The sequence below is a fragment of the Ambystoma mexicanum genome, chromosome 3p, assembly GCF_040938575.1.
Source record: "Ambystoma mexicanum isolate Mex_15411 chromosome 3p, UKY_AmexF1_1, whole genome shotgun sequence".
Taxonomy (NCBI): domain Eukaryota; kingdom Metazoa; phylum Chordata; class Amphibia; order Caudata; family Ambystomatidae; genus Ambystoma; species Ambystoma mexicanum.
The window spans coordinates 758,693,662-758,717,271 of NC_090925.1; positions in this window are offsets into that span (position 1 = coordinate 758,693,662).

Genomic DNA, 23,610 nt, shown 5'->3' on the forward strand with positions numbered 1-23,610 from the left:
ATAAACTAAATGGAACTAAACCGTGGCTCCTCACCAATAAGCATAGACACAACAACAGAACACACAACCATAAGCATGACAGGAAATAGAACAAACTCCAAGAGAAGGGAAACATCTTTATACCTTACACCATACCTCGCGACAGACCACCAACCAGAACAATTCACAACCACCAACAATGCCAGACGCTCCGGCAAGATACCAGGACCACACAGGAAAAGACCAGAAACATCTAGAAGGAACAAGAGGGAAAATAACGCCTCACTCCATATATCACCAAAACTCTAGGGCACTACAACAACTGCAACGAGATACAGAAGAGAAACCGGAATAAGTCAGGAAACCAATGAAACCTAGCAGATCTACTCAATGATGAAACAGACCCTACTGAGCACACCTCATATCCTGAGAGCAACAAGGAAATTCTCCAACAAGACCACCATAAGACGAAACCAAGAACAAAACAGAGCACTGTTAAAGCAATACACTGCAATCTAATCAATGCAAAATCAAGCTCCAATCATGCTACAGAGATCTATGATCTACTCTACGGCAGTGGAATAGACATCTTATTTGTCACAGAAACATGGTTAGATGACAACTACAAAGTCACAATACAAAGCTGTCTACCCAACAACTTCAAATTCACAGAGATAAACAGAAAAGGAAAAAGAAGAGGAGGACTTGTAATAGCCTACAAAGAACACCTGAAAATAAAAGCAGACAACCGGCTGAACATCAGAAACTGCGAATCCCTCGTCCTATACCAGACAGTTGACTCAAAAACTAACCTCACATTCATACTCATCTATAGACCCGCAACCTACAATGCAACGTTCGTAGACACCTGAATAGAAGTCGCCACGAACGTAACCATCAAACATGACCATTTGATAATCCTCAGGTACTTCAACATATGGTTTGAAGAAGAGAACGCAAACTCTCAAAAATCACTAATCAAGCAACTTGAGACAGTGAAACTACGCCAGAGGGTTCGAAGAGCAACACACCCTACTTCGCCACTGATACAAATACTATGGAGCGACCATCTCATCATACCATTTGTGATCCAACTATCAGTTGAACCACCCAAACAGCCCCAAAATCTCCCCACAATCTGGAAAAGAAACTGGAATACCATCAAAAGTAGTAACTTAAAAGAACAACTGGAATCCTCAAAACCAACAACCGCAAGCCTGGACAGGACCGACCTAGACAAAAAAGTAGACCTAATCCAGAAATTGATCGCCAAAACAATAGACAGCATCTCCCCAGAAAAACCCTTCATCCCTTCAGAAAAGAAAGCAGTGGCAAGATGGTTCACACCCCACCTCAGTACAATGGAAAAAACAAACCAGAAACTTGAAATAGAATGGAGGAAGAACTAAAACCAGGCAAAAAGAATAAAGTATCAAAAGCTAATTTCAAGCATACAAAAAGGAAATTGTGAAAGCCAAAAAGAAATACTATGACAACCAAATCGCAATAGCCACCAACACCTAAAACTATTCAACATCATAAATGAGATGAGAAAACCACCTGTATACAACAACACACCGGTACCTTCACAAAAACAATGCAATGACCTTGCAGACCACTTCAAAAATAAAATCACAGACATACATCAGATCATACAAAGCAGCCCAATCAACCAGACCGTGCATAATGCCCCAACAACCCTGGAACCACAGAACAACCTGCAAAGCTTCTCACAAATATCAGTAGAGAGATTCATCAAACTAGTGAAACTTATCAATAAATCAGGCTCCCCAATGGACCCATGCCCACCAGATATCTATAAATCAATCATTACACAAGGCACGTCATTGGAATGCCACAGAAACCTCTTCAATCAATCCGTCTCAACGAGGAGAGTACCGTAGTCTTTCAAATCTGCATACATCAAACCACTCCTCAAGCAGACTGCAGGCAATGTGGAAGACCTCTCTAATTACAGACCGATATCAAATATTCTCTATCCGGCAAAACTGCTAGAAACCTATGTCTACGAACAAACACTGGAACACGTAGAAACACCCCAGCTATTGGACCAGGCACAAGTCAGCTTCAGACCTATGAGAGGGACAGAGACTGCACTTTTCCCTATCTGGGATGACCTCAAGACCAACACAGATTGCAACACAAACTCAGCACTGACACTACTTGACCTCTATGCAGCGTTCGACACAGTCATCCACAACATCCTTATCAAGCGACTAGAAGAAATAGGGATCACCGACACAGCGCTGCTCTGGATTAAATTGTTCCTATCTGAAAGAACAGAAACAGTATGGATAAAACCATTCAAATCCGCGCCACGGGACACCACCTATGGAGTACCGCAAGGATCCTCCCTACCCCCACTCCTCTTCAACATCTACTTGACTCCACTAATCAATCTCATCAAAAGGCATAGCCTCACCTGCTACACCTACGCAGATGACACCCAAATCATCTACAAAAATGAAGATGTACAAGAGAACACAATGCTAGTAGATTGTCTGAAACAACTCTACAGGTGGATGAATACAAACAGCCTCCAACTCAACCCGAACAAGACAGAAACCGTGATTATATCCAAAAACCAGGAAAGCAACTAATACATCCCATGGCCCACAAAAAAAATCACCTTTTACCATCCAAACAGAACACCAGCAACGACATCCACCTGGAACCTAAACTGCACACAAGGAAATAACATGGTGGATCAGCATTCTCTTGCCTAGCCACAAAGATCTGGGACTCGCTCCAGAGAGAAATTCGAAACATGAAGGACAATCTAAAAATCAGAAAACTCCTAAAAACCTGGCTCTTCAACTCAGAACCGGACGAAAATTAATGATCGGCACCCACCCCTCGGAATGAACACACATATCTTAAGACAGAGGACTAGACTGTACAACAAGTGCAGGGAGGTGGAGAGACTTTGGAGTGGAATGGAGACCCGGGTGCACCAATTCCCATGGCCCTACTGAAGAGAGAGATGGGAGCATCCTAGGTTGAACCACAGACAGAGGGCATAACAGTTGAAGGGGAAAGAATGTCAACCAAACAGATAAACCACAGGGCCCAGGTAGCTCAAGGGCACTATGCAGAGATCACCCCATCCACAAGGGGCCCAGGGAGGCAATGGCGGCTGCACACTAGGATATGCCAGGGGCCAAAGCAGTGTAGACATCCATTAGTCTGAACATGGGGGAGAGTGGAGGAGGCATCACCACTAAATAACCTTGTAGACAACCCGAACCAGGCACAGAATATAGGAGCGAGAGCCCCCCCAGCACACCACCATACGTGACACTGGGAGGGACACGTACCACAGGTAGCCAAAGTGGAGGACGTACAATGGAGCGCCACTTATAACCAACCCATTAAAAAACTCTCCCTTTGCTTACACCTCGCACAACAGCAGATGACAACTACCGACCGAAAAATCACACCTATGCTCACCGAACGATGTAAACCAAACTGAATCTGCCAACAGCACATCACAGCTCACTTGACCTTTTCCCGCTCAGTCCTACAAACCTACTGTACCCTCTTGCTTTTCAGATGCGCCAGAGCGCCAGGGGACCACTCCAGTGGTGAAAGTGTGCGGTATATATATCATTTAACATAACATAACTGAACAGGCAATATCAGTGGCATTTATAACACAATCAGGTTGTTAGGCTACAGAAGTCACGAACGCAAACAGCAACACATGAGAACCTTACAATCCTCCGATAGACCCTACCTCCACAAGATCACCCCATGCAGACTTGCAGGCTGGATCCCAGCTGACGTGCCTGTAATGCATAAGAGCAGTGCAATAGGGACAGGGTTTCCCTCTTCAGGAAAAAACAAGAGAGAGAGAGAGAGAGAGAGAGAGAGAAAAAGAGAGAAACAGAGAGAGAAAGAGAGAGCGAGATGGAGAGAGGGAGAGAGCGATATCTTTTTCTTCAGGCCTGGCCTCCATTTTGTAAGCACATTGGGTCTCATTGCAAGTTTGGTGGTATTTCAGCTGTAAATTCGCTGAGATACCACCAAATGGATTTACCGTCACCACCACTTGGTCTGCCAGAATTACAGTCAGAATACAAGTGGTGGTAGGTGGCATTAGTCTGCAAATATCGGAGTCATTAGGACTCCTTGGGATTTTCAGCTGGTAATTCTGCCGATTTTGCTTTTTTTATCTGAAAAGCAGAGGAATTACTTCCAGCACTCTGCTGGAGGTTTTTCCTCCTCACCTCCAAATTTATAGTACATTGGTGTGGAAAAGAGTGGTCTCCGCAAAGCTGTACAGGCAAAATTCCAGACTGAACTAAAAACCTTTATTAAGGACTCAATAACTACACAATTGGGCCAAATGCAAATGCAAAAGGTACGTCAGAATAACAGTTCCTTGATTCAAGTTCGTCTTTTTAAAATCAACAGAAATTTCTCTCAAAATGTCTCTCCAGGTTTTTCCGTTGCTTCACTTGCAGTGATTAGTTACTTCTGATTTTCTTCAGAATGGTCAAGTCTCCCAATGATCCCGCTAATTATTTTTCTCAAAGTGCGGAAATTATTAGCCTGTGTGCGCACATTAATTTCCACGTGCGTAACAGACTACTAAGGTAAGCCACTTTGTGAGCATGCGTAGTTAGTGAGCTATCATCTCCAAAGAGAGGTTGGAAGGGAATTTTCCGTTCCCAACAACTGCAATACATTACAAATCAGTGTAAAAGGTGCATCTTGCAGCACTTTTTCCAAAGATATAGATGTAATTGTTGAATTTATTATAAAGAGAGCTCATCAACCTGCCCAGGACTTAAAGATCTGCCATGGTAACTGACTGACATTTGGGTTAAATCGTATGGGTGACGCTTTTGCCAAGGCACCATGAGTAACAGAAATTCTGGTTCTTGAAAGTCATTCATATTGCAACAAACATAAAACAAGTGGATGTAGGTACAAGTTTGGTAACCTTTCGCAGAGACAAGGTAGGCAGATTCAAGGTTGGCTGGTAATATATATATATATATATATATATATATATATATATATATATATATATATATATATATATATATATATATATAATAATTTATATATGGCAGACTATGAAAATAAGTGTATTCTCGGCACTGGGAATGCTCTCAGCGTTCACCCAATGCTGAACTCGTGTTTGGGCACATGGCATCGTTACATTGACAATGTTTTTCTTGTATGGAAGGGGTCTGTTTCGTCATTGATTGAATTTCATGGTTGGCTTAATCAATGCGATACAAATAGTAAATTAACTTTTGAACTTAATCATCGACAAGTGAGTTTTCTCGACCTCATTATCAAAAAAACAGGAAATTGCCTTACCACCTCCCTTTTTAAAAAAACAACAGACAAGAACTCCCTCCTCCATTTCAATAGCTTCCATCCTTTGAGTCTACGTCAAAATCTTCCGTATGGCCAATTCTTACGAATAAGAAGGAATTGTACAGAAAAAAATGATTTTAGAATCCATGCTGAACATCTAAAAGATAGACTTAAAATGAGAGGATACCCGAGGAGGTTGGTGAAAGAACATTTAAAAAGAGCAGAACATACTGATCGAGAGATATGTTTAACTACCCGTGAAAAACAACAGACCAAGCGCCTAGCATGTGTTACCACATTTAATCCTATTAGTAGTGATGTGAAGAGGATTATTAATAGGCACTGGGATCTGGCAAAACAATCAGGGACCCTTTCCCAGAAACCCCTTTTTGCATTTAAGAAGAACCAGAATCTGAGACAAAGACTGGTGCACACTTATCCGGATCCCCCGAAAGAACAATCAATCACTACACAATGGGGTCTTCCTCAGATTGTGGGACATTACAAGTGCGGCAAATGTGTCGCCTGTCCATTGACCGAGAGTAAACGAGAATTCCACTACAACGGCCAGATATGGAAAATGAATTGCCACACTAATTGCTTAACTAAAAATGTGATTTACGTGATATCTTGCCCCTGCCAACTGCTTTATGTTGGCAAAACCACACATGAAGTGAGATAGCGTATATCAGAACATAGGAGCTGTATCAGAAATAAAGTGGTAGACAAACCGCTTGTAGAACATTTCTCTAAACTGAAACACAAGGATACAGACCTCAAATGGTTTGTACTTCAGCATGTCAAACCAAATATGAGAGGGGGTGATATATGTACAATACTGCATCGTATTGAACAACAATGGGTATATACCCTTGACACTGTGCGTAATGGTTTAAATTTATCAGTCAAGTGGAATGCCCTTATAACAAAGAACTAGGCACTTACAAAAGCATATACAACAGATGACTCCTTTTTAACTTTTTGTAATTTCTCTTACTATTTGCAAATAGTGTATGCTATTATATACGAGCCAACCCGTTTATTTGGGTTTTAAATGCATTCTGCTGGCACAGAGTATGTATTATTGACTGAACCTTGCTTACATTGTCATCTTAGAATAGAAATGACCAGGATTGAGCATGAGTCCTTTTTTAATGACTATTATTCTGAAATGTAGTCCCTTTTCTATGACTACTATTCTTAATAAATAGCAATAGTCCTTTGTTAATGTTGCCGATTTTTTTGGGGCTTTGGTGACACTCGTTTTCATTGAGAGAGTGAACATCAGATTCTAAGGTAAGCTTGCTGCATTTGGAGTCACTTCTAATTATGGCGAGATGTGTCTATTTATGTAACATGTGTATTTTCAGCCAGTAAACACGAGTTTGTGTGCCTACGGGGTTAACACAAAGATGGTCCGCATTGATTCCAGCCATGTGCGGGTCCATTGAATGTGGGCGCTGTAGAAACGGCATGTTTTTCTCGCCTCAGCTCACACTGGGACGTTCGCCCATGCAGCGAGCCTCCCGCGTTGGCTGTGGCCGCTGCGCTCGCACTTAGTAGCAACACCGGTATGGGAGAGGTTCTGTATAATCTTTGGCACCTCCCTAGCCCCACTTTTTACATGCAGGGATTATTAACAATGTGCTCATGACTGGCGGAAGTTAGATTTTTCTACATATAAAAGTGTTGTTATTTTGCACATTTTAGAAACAAGCGCACTTAGACACTATTAACCGGCTGTATTAGTATTACCAGGATTTTTCTAGCAATTGACAGTTGGTTGTCTTTAGATGGTTATTCCTGCAGCCTATACTAAACTATAGTGGCGCAATGGGTATTTTGTTAGTTTTTGCACATGGTGGAGATGTAACAAATGAACCATGGCATATAATTAGAGAAACTATCATGATAATTATGCACTATTTCCAACAGTCCCACGTATCTAACCAATGAAAACGGTTGCTGGGGAATAGGCTGAAATTTACAACTACTACACAGCCCGTAGACATCTCATGGTGAGTGCACGTTTTCTCCATTCATTTTTTCTCCATTTGGAAGAATTGTATCATGGAACACCATTAGATACAATTGGTAATATATACAACAGATTGCTTTGACTCTTACAGGTCTGTGGAGAAAAATATCTTGACTCCTAGAAATTTGAAGCATTGAAAATCCATCTGATGTGATGTTCAATACCGAAGAACTGTAAGTTAGATATTTTATGTCCATACAATTACTTACTTTGTAAGTAAATTTTTTATTGGGACAGAGAACTAAGGTGTTTCTCTGTTTGTTTTACAGGGTCTTGATTATATTATTGATACTGTAAATGATTTATTCCATATACCTAGCTGCCAACCTGTGAATTGACACATAGGGGTAAGTAGGTATTTGTGTTGAAAAGTTATACACATGGCAATAATAGTCATTTAAATGAAAGAGAATTGGGGATGACACTGGATACTGATGGCAATTTATGTATATGTTTTTTAGATTTGACATTTGGCGCATACGTTTCCAAAACACAAGGGCAGATGTATTAGTCTGCACCTTACGTCTTGAAGAAGGTCTTGAGAATAAAAGACAGCAAGTTCTGTTAAATGTGGACCGAAACACATGTCGACGACTATATAAGATACTCTGGTTGATTGTTTGACCAAGAAAAATACGACACCTGAAAGAAAAACTGGGCAGACAATATCTTAATTGATGTCTTTAGAAATATATGTATTAAGTGAACAATACATTATGTGGAAAGAGCCAAATTCGTTTTTTTTGAAGAAAAATTTTGAATGAATGTGTGAGTTTGGGATGAGAGAAGTATATATGAAATATATGATGAGGAACTGTTATCTATGGTTTTAAAACATTGCATATAACAATGCACTATGTGTTTATTGATTAAAATTTGTGATATTATGCTTTGAAAAAAACCTGTGTCATCTCCATCCATTGGTCCATTTTTGTCTTTTGCAAATTTCCCTTATTTGCCTGTGGGACAAGGGATTAAAGCAGGTACACCCCTTTTGTTTTGAATCTGGCTGGTAATATCTAAATAAGACCTGAGGTAGAAGCTAGAGTCATAAGGTACAATGTGCTAGAGTCAGGTATTAGAGTCCTGAGCAGGGAGGGAAGGATCCCAGCTGTTCACTTGGCTCCCATAAATGCAGTCCACAACACTGCAGCACATCATATTGTCATTGAATGGAAATTTGACCAAATCCCCCTCATCCTATGTAAACTACTTTGGCTTCCTCTATGGGCCAGGATATTGTTCATGACTGCATGTATCATCGACCAAAAAGTCACAAGTAACACAACAGCGTACCTGGTGACTAAGCTCCACATATCTGGTGGCACATGCTCCTCGCGCAGCAGAACCAACCAGCTTGAACCACAATTCACCTGCAAACAGAGGACCCGCAAACAATCCTCCCCACGTCAGGTACCCACCGTCTGGAACTCAATCCCAGTGTCGGCTCGGAATGCCCTCACAATTCTCCAATTTCGTATATCTCTCATAGCATGGCTTTTTCAACACCACCTGACCAAGTACTAATTCCACTGGATGCATATACCAAAGCACAGTCCTCATCTCACGGTTCTACTCTACTGTTAAAAGATGACAGACCAAATGCTGACTACCCTCACTCTGTACAGTGCTCTGCTACTCTCAAGCTAGGCCCACGCTTTAAACAATCAAAAATAAAGGCTATTTGGTTACTGTCTGAAGGCTTATCTTAATGAAATGCTCTGTTGATAGAGCCACTTTTCCATATTCGTTCTTAACCTCTTCAGAGAGTGATCTGTTTTTAAGGTCATGTTTGCATTGTAGGGTAAAATAAATAGGCAAGACCTGAATGTTAAGACTAGTTAGTATAATTTAGCTTTATTAAAGTAACTGATGTGGCTTGTGCCTCATTGATTCTTGACAAGCTGGGAATTGTTTGTGTGTGCTGTTAAAATTCTTCTGAGGGGCAGCCAGAAGGAAGTTGGGCAAGCGCACATGCGCACAGTCCTCTGGTGTTCGCTAGTTAGCACGATGGGGGTCTCAGCTGCTAACTTCAACTCAAGTATAGATAAGCTGGTCCAAATGGCCCACATCTTCTCCCATAGCCGCGGCAGGGTCAGAGGTTTATTGGGCTGTTCTTTGGGCTTTTGGACACCTCCCTACCCAAGGTTCCTGACTCCATTACCCACCAGTCCACTTTTAGTCAATCTATGTTTGGTCATAATGGGCCTAACTGTGCTTCTCCTCTGTTGCTATCTCTGGTTATGATTCCTCCTGTGCCTCTGTGATGCTCCCCATATGTTCATGCCCCTCCCACCTCTCTCACACACAGAGTAGTCATGGGGGGGCATGCAACTCTCTCTCTATTCTGCCTCCAACCTCCTTGCAACCTTTCCTGCCCCCTCTCCTCCTCCTTTCTCGCTCTACTACCAGCTTCAATCCCTTGACTCTTCCCTACCATGCCTTCTCCTCCACATATCCTATTCTCTCCTCCTGATCCTCTGCCCCTCCTTTCATCATCACCCACTCAGATCGTATTCCCGCCTTCTGCTCCCCTGAACCTCTATTCTCCTCAGGCCTCCTCTGTTCCACCAACCGCCCCTTTCCACACCATCAACAAACTCATACCTAATCCTTCACCAAACTCTCACACCTGTGGTCATTTTGGGCGTATAGCTGCCCCTCTCCCGTCTTCCTAGGTATGGTTCTCTGTGAGGGTCTGCACACATGAGCGATCTATTTTTCCAATGTGGGATCGGTCTGCCTTACCAAGCATTTTACTTCAGGTGTGTTTGTTTGAGGAACGCTATAAGAAGCTTGTCCATCAAGTTGCACTCTCTCTGATACTCACGCATGTATCAATGGTTTTGTTTCGGGAGGATAGCTTGAGAGCAACATGTTCTCCTTGGAAGCGGGACGACACAATCACCACAGGGTCGATTCCTGGGTCCGCGCCTAGAAACCTCTGGGTATTAAGTGTGTTATAAATAACCTATCATATCATATTTTGAGTTCTCCTCGCGTGGACAGAGCCAGTACCGCTCTTGTTGTGGCTCTGTTTGGGAACAACCTTTCTGTTTGAATAACTGTACGCAGTGTGATTGCTATTTGAGAACTACATTTTGATTGAGAAAATAAAATATTTTTTTTCTTCCACAGCGGGTTCTGGGTTAAAGTAACAGACAGTGAGAACATTGTAATTGTTTCTTTCTGGAGTAAAGATTAATGGCGGCCCCCAAGAAGGTTAAAGACGTCCTTGTACATCACATCATTTAACCTCATGCTTTATGTCTCATTGCATAAAGTTGGGATTTCTGAATGGCTATCTGGCAGGCCCTGCACTGGCCTGGATTGTGGCATTTATAATGAACGAGGACCACGGTTTTGAACAATTATTCCAATTTTCTGGACGCCCCTGTTGACGTTTAGTAGAGCTCCATGGATAGCACTGTTTCAGCATCCCGTTGCGGAATCAAGTGGGTCGCGCAGCCCCCTTTCTGATTGAGGTGGTAGTTCAGATTCATGGAACGTTCTAGGAGAGGAGAAAGATGCAGATGAACGGCACGGCTCCTGGACCTTCTGTGTCTCTCATCTGTAATGTTGGAAGGAGAAGTCACATGAAGCTGGCTTTAAACCATCAGTCCCATTGGGACCATTTCAACTCATGCACATCAGCTCAACCCACAGGCAGTGGACATTTGAGGGAAAGATCAGGTCCTGTCACCTGGGTGTATGCATGTTCTCTGATGAAAATGGACATCTGGACTAGCATGCCAACTTCCTGGGAAGAGGTTGGGAAATGGAGACACCCAGCTCTATAAAGCATTGGAGGCTGGGTAAGGCATTTTCTATGAACATTTGTGTTTTGCTTTAGACATTCTGTGGGCAGGCAAGTGAGACTCCAGCGCTGGATCCTGGTGCTTCAGAATGTACCTAGCTGAGTTCTCGACCAATGAACATCACATTACAGAGGATCAGAAGAGGGCCAAAGAAGTGGTGTACGCGTAAGATGTGTCGTTTCAGAACCAGTAGATGCACAGAATTCAGCCTTAGGAGAACGTGTGTGTGAACATGGAGAAAAAAATGCTTGTTTACCTTTTCTCACTTTTCTCATAGATCCGGCTACACTAGGCTGTCAGCGCCCCAGGTCACACAAACCATTTTTGCAACAGAATTCAGATCTCTTTAGTAAAGAATGAGATGAGCACTCCGGGTTATGTGTGGGTTATTAGGCTGCATCTAAAGGATACCCCAAAATAAAGGAAAACAGGAAAGAAAAGGTAAAACCACATTGTTCCTCTGTGTTGGATCTATGTGATTATTCCTATAATAAAATTTTGAATCCAAATATAACGAATTTTCGTTTTGCTTTTTACCCAATATATATGTGGAGGGAGACCCCCCCTGCATCCCAACCCCAATAGCCCTCCACCTTTTGTTTTAACTGAACCACCCCCACACACATTTATTTAGGGTAAAATGGTGGTTTCGAAATTCAGTATTTTGGATTCGAAATTATTTCACTCTTTATTTTGGTATGATCCTGTGTAGCTCGCTGGTCATGTTGGGGCTAGCCACAGCCTGATTTATTGTGTTTATTTACGTGCTTCTCCTGCAAACTGTGGGGTGCGTGGCAGGGGTTAATTTTCAGACTTCCTTTGACATGAGGAGACACCACTGTTCTTTCATTTCCCAGCCAGGCTGTACTGTGGTGAGCAGCTTTCCCCATTAGGAGGAAATGCTGTGTTCAGTGTTTACACAACAAAGAAGGATCCGTTGCTAGGAGACTGTTATTGACAGTAGTATAAGATGAACGACTGTAGGAGTTCATGACAGGATATGACAATTCAGATGGTTAGAGCGATTTTGGATCTATGTTTGAAGACTGGTAACAAAAGGCCGTCCTTCCAGATTCCAGACCGAAAAGGCTGCATCCGGAGTCAGTCTTTTGCTACCAGCCCTCTCCTGGTCCCTTTTGGGCATCCCCCTCTGCAGCCCCTCCCTGCTCCGTAGCCACCATGCTACCAGTCTACCCCCAATCCGCTGACGTAGTTGGTCCCCGCTTAGATGGAGCTCACGCGGGGGGAATCCTAGGGTCTTATAAGGATATGTTTAATAAAGAGGGACCCTTTTAGGAGTCTCTATAAAGATTCACTCTGGTGTCTGTGTCTGTTAATCATCACGGAACTCAGGGTGTGGCCCATGTACCGTATTAACTCTGTTTATTTGCAGGTTGCTCAGCGCCCCGCCAGATCAGCTGGTCTGGGCTAGTGGGGTGGTGTCAGTGGTTCAGTTCCTGGCCCAGTGTATTTATAATATGTGCTCAGCTGGGCCAGGGAAAAGAAAAACAGGGGCTGCAGAAGATTTTTGCATTTGCGATCTGAAGAGAGTGAATCCGGAAGTCCAGCACACAGCAGGTCGTGCTTCTTTTAGCAGCCTTTTGTTACTCAGGCTTCCAGGTTCGCTCTGTTTAGATCTGGAGCAGAGATTCCAGAGGAAAAGGGGACTGTCAGAGCTGAGCACTTCGGGCTCAGGTAAGGGAGGAACTGAATTTGTCCCCAGGCTAGGTGCTTCTCCAAGCCCCTGGGGCTTCCTACCCCTATGTGGGGGAGACCCCACCAACATACAGTACACACATGGGATGAACTCTGTGGGTTCCTGCCCATGAACTATGTCTCACAGGAGGAAGAATATTTGGGGAATAGCCCAGCAATATCCTGTGGCAATGGCTCTGTCATCATTGAGCTGAAAGGGTACGACGTCCTTTCATCGTGGGATGTTTGTTCGAAAAAACCCATCGAATGTTTTAGGGGGGGGTTAGTAAATTATATATATGGGGTGCGGGTGTTTGGGAATAAATACAAATTAAAGAAAATCGGGGTTGGGGGTGGAACCCCCAAAAATAACTTTTAAACAATTTGATGGGTTTTTTCATAAAAAAATCACAGTAAAAAACCCTGCGAAAAAACATCCTGCGATGAAATGACATGGAACCGCTGAAAGTAAGGATTGGACAGACGGAGTGGAGCGATGACTTAAAGTAAAAGATTGGGACTGATTATGGAGCAATGGCTGTACAAGCCCATCAGTATCTAGCGGTAAAAGGAAGAATGTTTGAATGGTCACAGAGGGTGAGGGTTTCACACCCTTCTAAGCAGCCAATATGTATTAATGTTCGCTAGATGGTTAGGATTCACAAGCCCCCAAAAAGACAGCATCTAGGTGAATTTTTCCAACAAGGTTGGGCTTTCCCAGCCCCCATAGTACCTCACAAGTGTCTTATACAGGAGTGTGAACCATGTTATTGAATAGAATACAAACGAGATGCTCGGGCTGTGTCCCGTTTATAGTGCCACTCAGTGCAATGAGGAATGGCAATGTCAGAGGGGGGTTTGTGGGTCGAGCCTCTAATACAATTCATAAACAAGAAGGTACTTTAACTTCTCTTTATTTCTAATGATAAAGTGCTCATGGTTGGGGATCAACAACCACGTAAAAGGATTCAGAGGGAACTCTAATACTACAGAGGGGCTTCTAAATGAAACAATGTGAGGATGGTAGAACCAAAACAAAGAGGTGATGGGTGGAAAGTTTAGAATTAATCTTAAACCTCTGGCAATTGCTCTGTGCAACCCTCCAGACCATCGTTCTTTGCCTGCCAAGCCATTACAAAAGGGGAAAGACCATATGCAAATAAGACTTGGTCCTACCCTCAAAGGGGCAGTCCAGCCCAAACTGATACAATCACATCCTTTCTGCACGAGGCCACAAGCATCCCCAGACATGTTTTGGCGTCATTGTGCATCATCAGTGAGGAGTATCTTGGGTTTCTTGGCACAGGACCAACGTCTGGGTATCTCCTCTTTTGTTTTGCTTGAGGATGGGAGACCCAACATAAAGTGTGGCTTTCCTGTTATTCCACGTCCTACCAAGTTAGGATTTTTAAGCATAAACCAAACGCCTAGTGTTCTGAGTCCCTCCCCCTCATGGGACACCCTAATCTAAGAATAATGTCAAAAAGGCAGTGGCCAAAAAAACAACAACCTAATCTAAATGTGTCTTTTGCCTAAAGATTTGATCAACATAAAGGTTCTTTAAACTATTCTTCTGATTTCCAACCCTAAACTATCCAAAACCAAACCAAACAGTACCTTCTGGCAAGGCTTTTCGCTGGCCTTCTCACTGTACAGACTTCCTTATTCTTTCGGCCCCTCCCTGTGCTCTCAGAAGAACTCTTCCAGGTATCAGATTCAAAATTGCATTTCATTGGGTTTATTTTTAACCAATTCTCCTTAAGCCGATTCACAACTGGTCCCTCTAGGGCCTTGACAACTGGTCCCTCCTGGGAATTGGTTTAAAGCTGTGCAACAAATTCATCCTGGACCTCAATTTCAGGCTTTGTAACAGATCCTCCCTTGATCTCGGTTTTAGGCTTTGTAACAGGTCCCTCTTGGACCTTCACTTTCTTAAATATCTTTGCCTGCCCCCTGCATTCAGGTTCCTTTTCAGGCAACTGCAATTCTCTGACCCGCCTGCCCCAAGCCTCAGTCCTTCCCTAGAGTCGCTGATAGAAAACATTTGGTTCTGGCTTTCCAGTTCTCCCGAGGACTAGAGAGGGTCTGTTGTGCCCTTCTGGTCAGCCTTCTTTCTCCAGGGCTCCCAGGGCTTGGAAGCTCCCCGCCTCTCCTTACAGATTCTACAGGCTTACACTGCTTTCCACCAAGGAGCAGTCCTGCCTGCCTTATCTCTCCAGCAGTCTCTCCTTGCATCAAGGGAGCATTGGCAGGAAAGTCTACTTCCTCTGGGTCCACGACACTGACTGATCTTTTGCATCCACTTTACGACAAAATGAGGCAGTGTGAAATGTCATATAGGTGATTCTGATTAGTTCTTCCCATGCGCTCTTGTATTCGCTCTTGGGGTTGACTATTTCCATTTCTTTCCCTCATTTTGTTTTTCTTTCCATCCTATGTGATTACTACTTGAAGTCAGTTATTGGTTCATGGGTCAATGTACAAGTCCTCACGTGTCCCACATGTTACACTGTATCAGCCTTATTTCACAACCGTAACGTGACTTCACAATGTATCTGCCCAGATCTGACTTTTAAACCTGCCTGAATGGTTGTCTGATCTATTTCAGGTCACCTGTCTGCATATGCCATAGATGTAGCACTGGCCCTATTTGCTGTTATAACTATGATCCTACTTAGCCTTACCTTTTGTACCACCTGTGCACAAACTGTTACCTCCATCTTTACTTATGCACGTTAAATTGCTCACTGTAAACCACTTTGGGTGCCCACATGTGCTTGTGAACATTACTTGATAAACTATAGATCATGCCTGACCACTATCCAGTATGCCAAGGCTCTCCATCTATATAATATCTATCTACTTGCTTAGGAAGGTTAGCGTCTTAATACTCCCTTCTTAGCCCACGAACGTAGACCTACTAACTAGCAATATGTACATCACTGCCCAATGTTTGACTAAACTACTTTGTGCCTTGACAATCAGACGTCCACCTCCTATAGTAGCAGGTTCCAACCACACTAACCAGCAGTACCTAACGATGGCGAATAGAACCAGCCTACGTGTGACTCCCAAAACGACCACATTCCTTCCACGGCTTAAGCTAAACAACCACGCAATTACTATTAAACCTACTAGATTCCTACCCCAACTAAAAATTGATTCTAAACTTATTACTGAAGAAATCATTAGTGCATCAGTCTCCAACCCATCGTCACCTATCACTCCACAAATGCACCTTGACCTCGATCTTACCAAAACAAATATACCCTGCACTGCCATAGTCAGAAATAAAAGACTCCCAGCTAGATTATATAGACTTCATAAACCTCTGTCCTACAGAGTAGTTAAAACAAATCTCCATAACTCATTGAATATCCCTAATAATAACCTCAACGCTAAAAAGAAAAATCTCACCACAGCAACCAGCCTGAAACCCAACACTAAAGTACTGAAAGATAAACTCCCTGCCTGTCCTTTGAACACCAATACCTTTGTCACTAAGAAAAAAATTGCCACTGCCAACGTTCCCAAGCATAACACTAAAGTAAGCCTGGAAAAACATACGGCCCATTTGACAAACTCTAATAACTCAAACATCAAAGCAGCTCTAATTAACGCTAGATCACTAGTAGCACATGCCACCGAGATTGTGGATCTGATCACGGCGGACAACCTTGACTTCTTAGCAATAACAGAGTCACAACTTCATACAGCTGCAGGCCCAGCCCTCGCAGTCCCGGACAACAACAACATTATAACAGCTGAGAGAACAGACACTAGAGGCGGAGGCATAGCCATCATTGTAAAATCCAATTTAGCCATGAGAATAGCCCCCGTTCCAGTCATCAAATCTTGTGAACTTCTCACAATCAAACTATCTACCTCAAATGCTAGTACCTAATTTATAGACCAGCCGGATCGATTGGTTCCTTCAAGGAGGATATTTCCAAAATCCTTTCTGATAATACTAGTCACATCACAAATTCTTCTACTCAGAGATCTCAACCTTGGTTTTAATGATCCCAATGACCCACATGCCTAGCAATCACCAACATGCTCACTGAACTTGGCTTCACCCAAAGAGTGACTCAGGCAACCCACCACAAAGGAAGAATCTTAGATTGGGTGGTGGACCTTAACTATACCGCATCTATCACCGCTATCACACCACAAACCTGGACAGACCATTTCCTCTTGTCCTTCACCCTACCAAATAACAATCCCATAACCAAGGCCTACCCAATAGCTCCCCCCTTCTCAGCCGAAATAAAAGAAATATCACGGCCGACAAGATCCTACCATACGTAATCCCTGACCTCAATGCACTGCCAGACTCCTCAGACCCAGATACTCAACTTAATGCCTACAACGCCTCCATGACTAAACCACTAGATGCAATAGCCCCATTCAAACTACGCAAAAGTAAGCCAAGAGCTCACTTGAACCCATGGTTCACATCTCAACTAAAATCCCTGAGAGCTGAAAAAAGGAAATTATAAGTCCTATGGAAACATTTACCTACAGAGAAAAACAAAACTAACCTGAACCACGGCATTGCCATCTATAAAAAAGAAATTATTTGTACTAAACAGGAAACATACAATGAAAGGATTCACAAAGCCAGTTCTAGTTCAAAGGAACTATTCACTCTCTTAAGGGAATTTAAAGCCCCCATACCACAGACAGACAACTGTGTAAAAGACAAATTATGGTGTACTAACATACAGAATGCCTTATCCAACCAAATCTCACTTCTACAGAAAAAGATTGCGGACAAAAAAGCTACTTTCCCTATGATAGCGAATCACACTGCACTACCAACTGTATCTACTAAACCACCTCAAAGTTTTAGATACCCTGAGGTCAGAAAAATCATCACCTCCCTCAAACCTACAAGGTGTCAGGGAGATAGCTGCCCAGGCCAGATAATTAAAGATGCCGCTAGAGACCTAGCACCTTTTAGCTCTAAATTAATTCAAATCAGGGACTGTCCCCAGTAACTTAAAAGAGTCATAGGTGCTACCCTTTCTAAAAAAACAAACCTTGGACCCTTCTATTCCCACGAATTACAGGCCGATCACCACAGTGCCATTTCTCCTTAAAATACTAGATAAAGTGGCCTATATCGAGATACAGGAGTACCTGGAGACTAATCATCTACTAGGAGTCTGTCAATCTGGTTTTAGGCCACAACACGGCACAGCACGGAAACTGCATTATTGGACCCAGATCGAGGGACTTAAGGACAATGGGAAAATTGCCTTGTTACTGCTACTTGACCTTTCGGCTGCCCTCGATTCAGTGTACCATAGAGTATTGTGCCAACAACTTGCATCAGATGCTCATTTTTTGCAGGAAGCCATTACATGGATCAAATCCTTTTTGAACAATAGGACCATGAGAGTCTTCTATACCACTGACGCAGCCGACCATATTCCAATTATCAGGCCGATTCATGGAATTAATGTGCGCCGAGAAAACGGCACACGCGTGCGAAAACGTGCGATTCGCAGTGAAATAGCGAAAATCGCAGTGCAAGTGCGATTATCGCACAGAAAACATCGCACATCTATTCATGGAAGTCCGTGCACGTGCAAAATGTGGGCTGTGTGCTGAAAAAGTGCGCGGCGCACGCTGGCGCACAGGCCATCGAACGCCGTGCGATAAGGCCACAGTGAATTCGCACATAGTGCGGCACACATAACAAAAGTAGGCGTAACACGGGGTGTCACACGCAGAATGGGGAACAACTCGTGAAAATGTGGGCGTCACGGGGGAAGTACAGGAGGCAAGTGCGCAGAACGCCCACACGCTCGCCTACAACACGTATTCATGGAATCGAATAGGGAAAAACAGCGCACGCCCAAAGACGCGCACAGGCCCATACATGTCCGCCACACGAAAGCAGGTGGTAGCGTCCCTGCGCAGGAAAAAAATGTGCGCCAAAGTTCTACACGCGCGAGAAGGCCCACACGCGATCGGGCCTGGGGGAGCGTGTGCGTGTATCTCAGAGGTGGCGAGAAGTTTCACACGCGATCGGGCCTGGGGGAGCGTGTGCGTGTATTTCAGAGGTGCGCGAGAAGTTTCACACGCGATCGGGCCTGGGGGAGCGTGTGCGTGTATTTCAGAGGTGCGCGAGAAGTTTCACACGCGATCGGGCCTGGGGGAGGGTGTGCGTGTATTCCAGAGGTGCGCGAGAAGTTTCTCACACGCGATTGAGCTGAGCGCGTGTATTTCAGGGGTGTGCGAGAAGTTCCACATGCGATTGGCCTGGGCGCGTGTATTTCAGAGGTGCGTGAGAAGTTCCACACGCGATTGGGCCTGGGGGAGCATGTGAGTGTATTTCAGAGGTGTGCGAGAAGTTCCAAACGCGATTGGCCTGGGCGCGTGTATTTCATGGGCTCGCGGGTGGTTTTACAAGCAATCAGGCCTGGGGGAGCGGGGTACGTGTATTTCTGGGGCTTGCGGGTGGTTTCACACGCGATCGGGCCTGGGGGAGCTGGGTACCTCTCACCCGTCAGCCTTGCGTGTAGAAGAACGCGTAGCCAACACCCACCCGCTGTGAAGTGATAGCGTGTGAACCCCAACGCCTGCAAAACACACGCACCGCACCCCACGAAAAGCAACGCCTGTGCGCGATACGTCACAGACGCGCATACGCGCTAAGGGCCTTTGGTCCAATGGAATCGCGTATGCGTGCTGACGCGCTTACGCGCTAAGGGCCTTTCCTCGAATTACATGCTGACGTGCAGAATTTTTACGTGCCAAATCACTCCGTATCAAGCTGGCCACGCATAAGCACACGTAAGACCACGCTCCTGCCCAGAAGGCCGAACTACTGCCCCCCAGAGCCCCGAGCACGCTCCCACCTGCCATCTGCTGCTGCCTGACTGCCTGCTGCCCACTTGCCCTGCCATTTGCTGCCTGCACATCAGCCAGGGGTGCTGTTGCTGTGACCACCCCTGCTGGAACCGAAGACTCCCGACTGGGATTCCATCGCTCCACAACCCAGCCCCAGGACCCAGTTGCCCACCCACTCCTGCCTCTGGGGTTGTCATGTCGGGCACTGCAACATCTGGCACCACTGACAACCCCCGGCCAGAGAGGCAGAGGGGCACCAGCTTCAGTGCCACCGAAGTTGGTGTCCTGGTGGAGCAAGTCCTGGGGCAATATGATGCCCTCTTCGGAAGTTCCCGCGCCGACAAGGAAGGACGGACTCGGATCTGGACTGACATCGTGACTGCCATCAACGCAGAGGGGGTGGCAGTCCGCGACTTCCAACATGTCAAGAAGCGCTGGGAGGACTTCAGGTCCAGGACCCTGAACAAGGCCCGGTGCCTCTTGAAGGCAGCGGATGCCAAGGGGCGCCGGGGCCACTTGTCAGAAGATCAGATGAGGGTCCTGGAACACATATCCCCAGTGCTCCACGTCGAGGTTCTTGAGAGGCAGACCCGTCTGGAGTCGAGCGGTAAGTGTACATGCATCCTGATTGTGAGCTGTGCGTGTGGTGATGTTTCAGTAGTGTGCAGGTTGCACATCTGTTTGTATGGGGTCGAGTATGGGTGGGGGTGTACAGGGCCGTGGGGCTAACACATGCGAGGGCTGTAATGTGTGAGACATGGATGGTGCTTGTGTGTGTAGGCTTGCATGCCAAATGCAGTTGTGTGGGCACACATGTTTGGATAAATGTGTATGTAAGTAGACATGTCCGTGATGTCACGCATGTATGTTGTTTTCAGCTGCATGTATCAGCACTGTGTACATGTGCATTTGTGTGTATTTGACAAGGGTGCAACAGTGATGGAACATGGATGCATGTGACAGCGGGATGTGGAAGCCTGATTGGCAGATGTGACATGGATGCCCATCTGAACACTGCGACACTTGGCAGAGGTATACACATGCATGCAAGTGTGGTGGTGTGTGTACATGTGTGGTGCACTTCCTGTGTTGCATGTGATGTCTGGCTCAGCTTTGCCTGCTCATGCTGTTGTATGGGTATGGATGGTGCTGGCAGTTGCGATATGGCTGTGGTATGGCTCATGTGTGCGAGTTGAAATGACGTGTGTTGGGGATTGTGATGGCATGTCTGAGGTTTGCAAATGCCACTCATGTACAACTGTCATGTGTGTATGTGTCCATTGTACAGTGCCCTGATGCCTGTGTTTTATTTCTCCCTGTCTGCAGCGTCAACTGATGAAGAGGGCGGAGAAGGTGCTGTGGAGCACAGCGGCGGGGATCCCACCGTCAGCCAGAGACGCAAGGCCCGGCTCCCCTCCCATGTTGTCATCTCGTCGGGGAGTGAGGAGTCCGGTGCCGCGTCCCAGGCCACAGCTGCCGGGGGGAGGTCCAAGAGGCGGAGGTTGGAGTTGGACTCCTCGGCAGCAGAAGGGGCAGCTGGGACCCCACAGGGCCCAACGGGGGAAGATGGCACAGAGTCATCCAGGTTGGTGGGGGGTTTGGTGGAGGAGGAGGCCGTGCAAGCAACAGAGATGGGGTCTGGAGGTGGGGATCCCACTGGTGCTAGTGGTTGTCATGACCACTGCTTCCAAGGAGTCAGGACCAACCCAACACCCTTGGAAGCAGGCTCATAACATACACCATCGGCGCCAGCCAGTCCCATTGGGGACCTTTTGGACCCTGTCCTGGCACCGGTGGTGCCAGGCTCATAAAATGGACCAGTCCCGGCACAGGAAGCGCCGGGCTCATAACAAGTGTGAACGTGCTTGGGTGGACCTACCTGCAGCAGACCATGCTGCTTACTTACCAGCAGAATGATGTTTCATTCTCTTCTGGCAGGGACTACTTTCTCTTCTGGGTGGGGCAGGCACCACTCCCTGGATCATTGATGCGGGAACCCTTCTGGAAGCAGGAACTCTTTTTCCTGGGCGAGGCTGTGGAAGGAGACACCTAAGCACTCCTGTGGGCTATTTAAACCACACCCGATTGGTGCAACGTGCTTCGCGTTATTCTGCATCTGCAGCAGGACAGACCAGATGGCGTGTGGAACTTCTCGCACACCTCTGAAATACACGCGCCCAGGCCAATCGCGTGTGGAACTTCTCGCGCACCTCTGGGATACACGCCCCAGGGCAATCGCGTGTGGAACTTCTCGCGCACCTCTGAAATACACGCGCCCAGGCCAATCGCGTGTGGAACTTCTCGCGCACCCCTGAAATACACGCGCCCAGGCCAATCGCGTGTGGAACTTCTCGCGCACCTCTGAAATACACGCGCCCAGGCCAAACGCGTGTGGAACTTCTCGCGCACCTCTGGAGTACACGCGCCCAGGCCAATCGCGTGTGGAACTTCTCGTGCACCCCTGAAATACATGCACCGAGGCCAATCGCGTGTGGAACTTCTCGCGCACCTCTGAAATACACGCGCCCAGCCAATCGTGTGTGGAACTTCTCGTGCACCCCTGAAATGCACGCGCCCAGGCCAATCGCGTGTGGAACTTCTCGCGCACCCCTGAAATACACGTACCCAGGCCATTCGCGTGTAGAACTTCTTGCGCACCCCTGAAATACACGCACACGCTCCCCCAGGCCCGATCGCGTGTGAGACTTCTCGCGCACCCCTGAAATTCACGGACACGCTCCCCCAGGCCAGATCACGTGTGGAACTTCACGATCGCGTGTAGTACTTCTCGCGCACCCCTGAAATACACGCGCCCAGGCCATTCACATGTGGAACTTCTCGCGCACCCCTGAAATACACGCACACGCTCCCCCAGGCCAGATCGCGTGTGAAACCTCTTGCGCACGTGTGTTCCCGACACCCGTAATACGCGTTCCCCGCTTTGTGTTTGCTGTTTGCCAGTCCGGTAAACTGGTACAGGGTTGGCGCAGCCCTTTACGATGGTTTTGCGATCTTGATGGCTTTTCCTTGTGCGAGGGTGTTCTTAGGGGCGTAACAGGCGCTGCTGCAGGGTCACTGCGCCACTCTGCGCCACGTCTGCTTTTGGAGGCGAGAATCCATGAATACGCTGTACGCGGAAATTGATTTTATCGCACGCGGCTGGCGCAGACATTCGCATGGGCACGCTGTGCACCAGCCGCGTGCGACACTTTTGTGAGGAATTACATGAATCGGCCTGTGTATGTGGTGTGCTACAAGGTTCTTGTGTCTCACCAACAATGTACAATATTTTCACAAAGCCACTTTCGACGATCTGGACCCACTGGGTGTCACCTACACCAATTATGCAATGACACCCAGATCCATATACCTATGTTGGGTGATTACATCAAGGACATGGCTTTAGTGAACAAAATCTACCTAATCATTCAGTCATGGATGGCCGCCGACGGCCTATGCCTGAATGATGAAAAAACAGAGCTCCTAATACTCGGATCGACAGCCAATCTGAACAAACTCAATCCACAATACTCATCCTTCAATATTGACGGTCACATGATCAAAGTGGTCAAAGAATTTAAAACACTCAGCTTTTACCTTGATTCACCCTTACACTAAATAAACAAGTAAAGGCCATGGCATCCTCCACAGCATATACGTGTAAATTGATCAGGGTTTGCAAACCCTTTCTCTCCAAAGAAAGTTGCACAATTCTGGCCATAGCCCTTATTGTGTATAAGTAGGATTATTTCAATGCTCTGTGTTTAGGAGCTAGCAAATACACTATTAAGAAAATCCAAATTCTTCAAAATAATGCGCTCAGATCGGCATGTGGCATCTCTAGGAGAGAGCACATCTCGG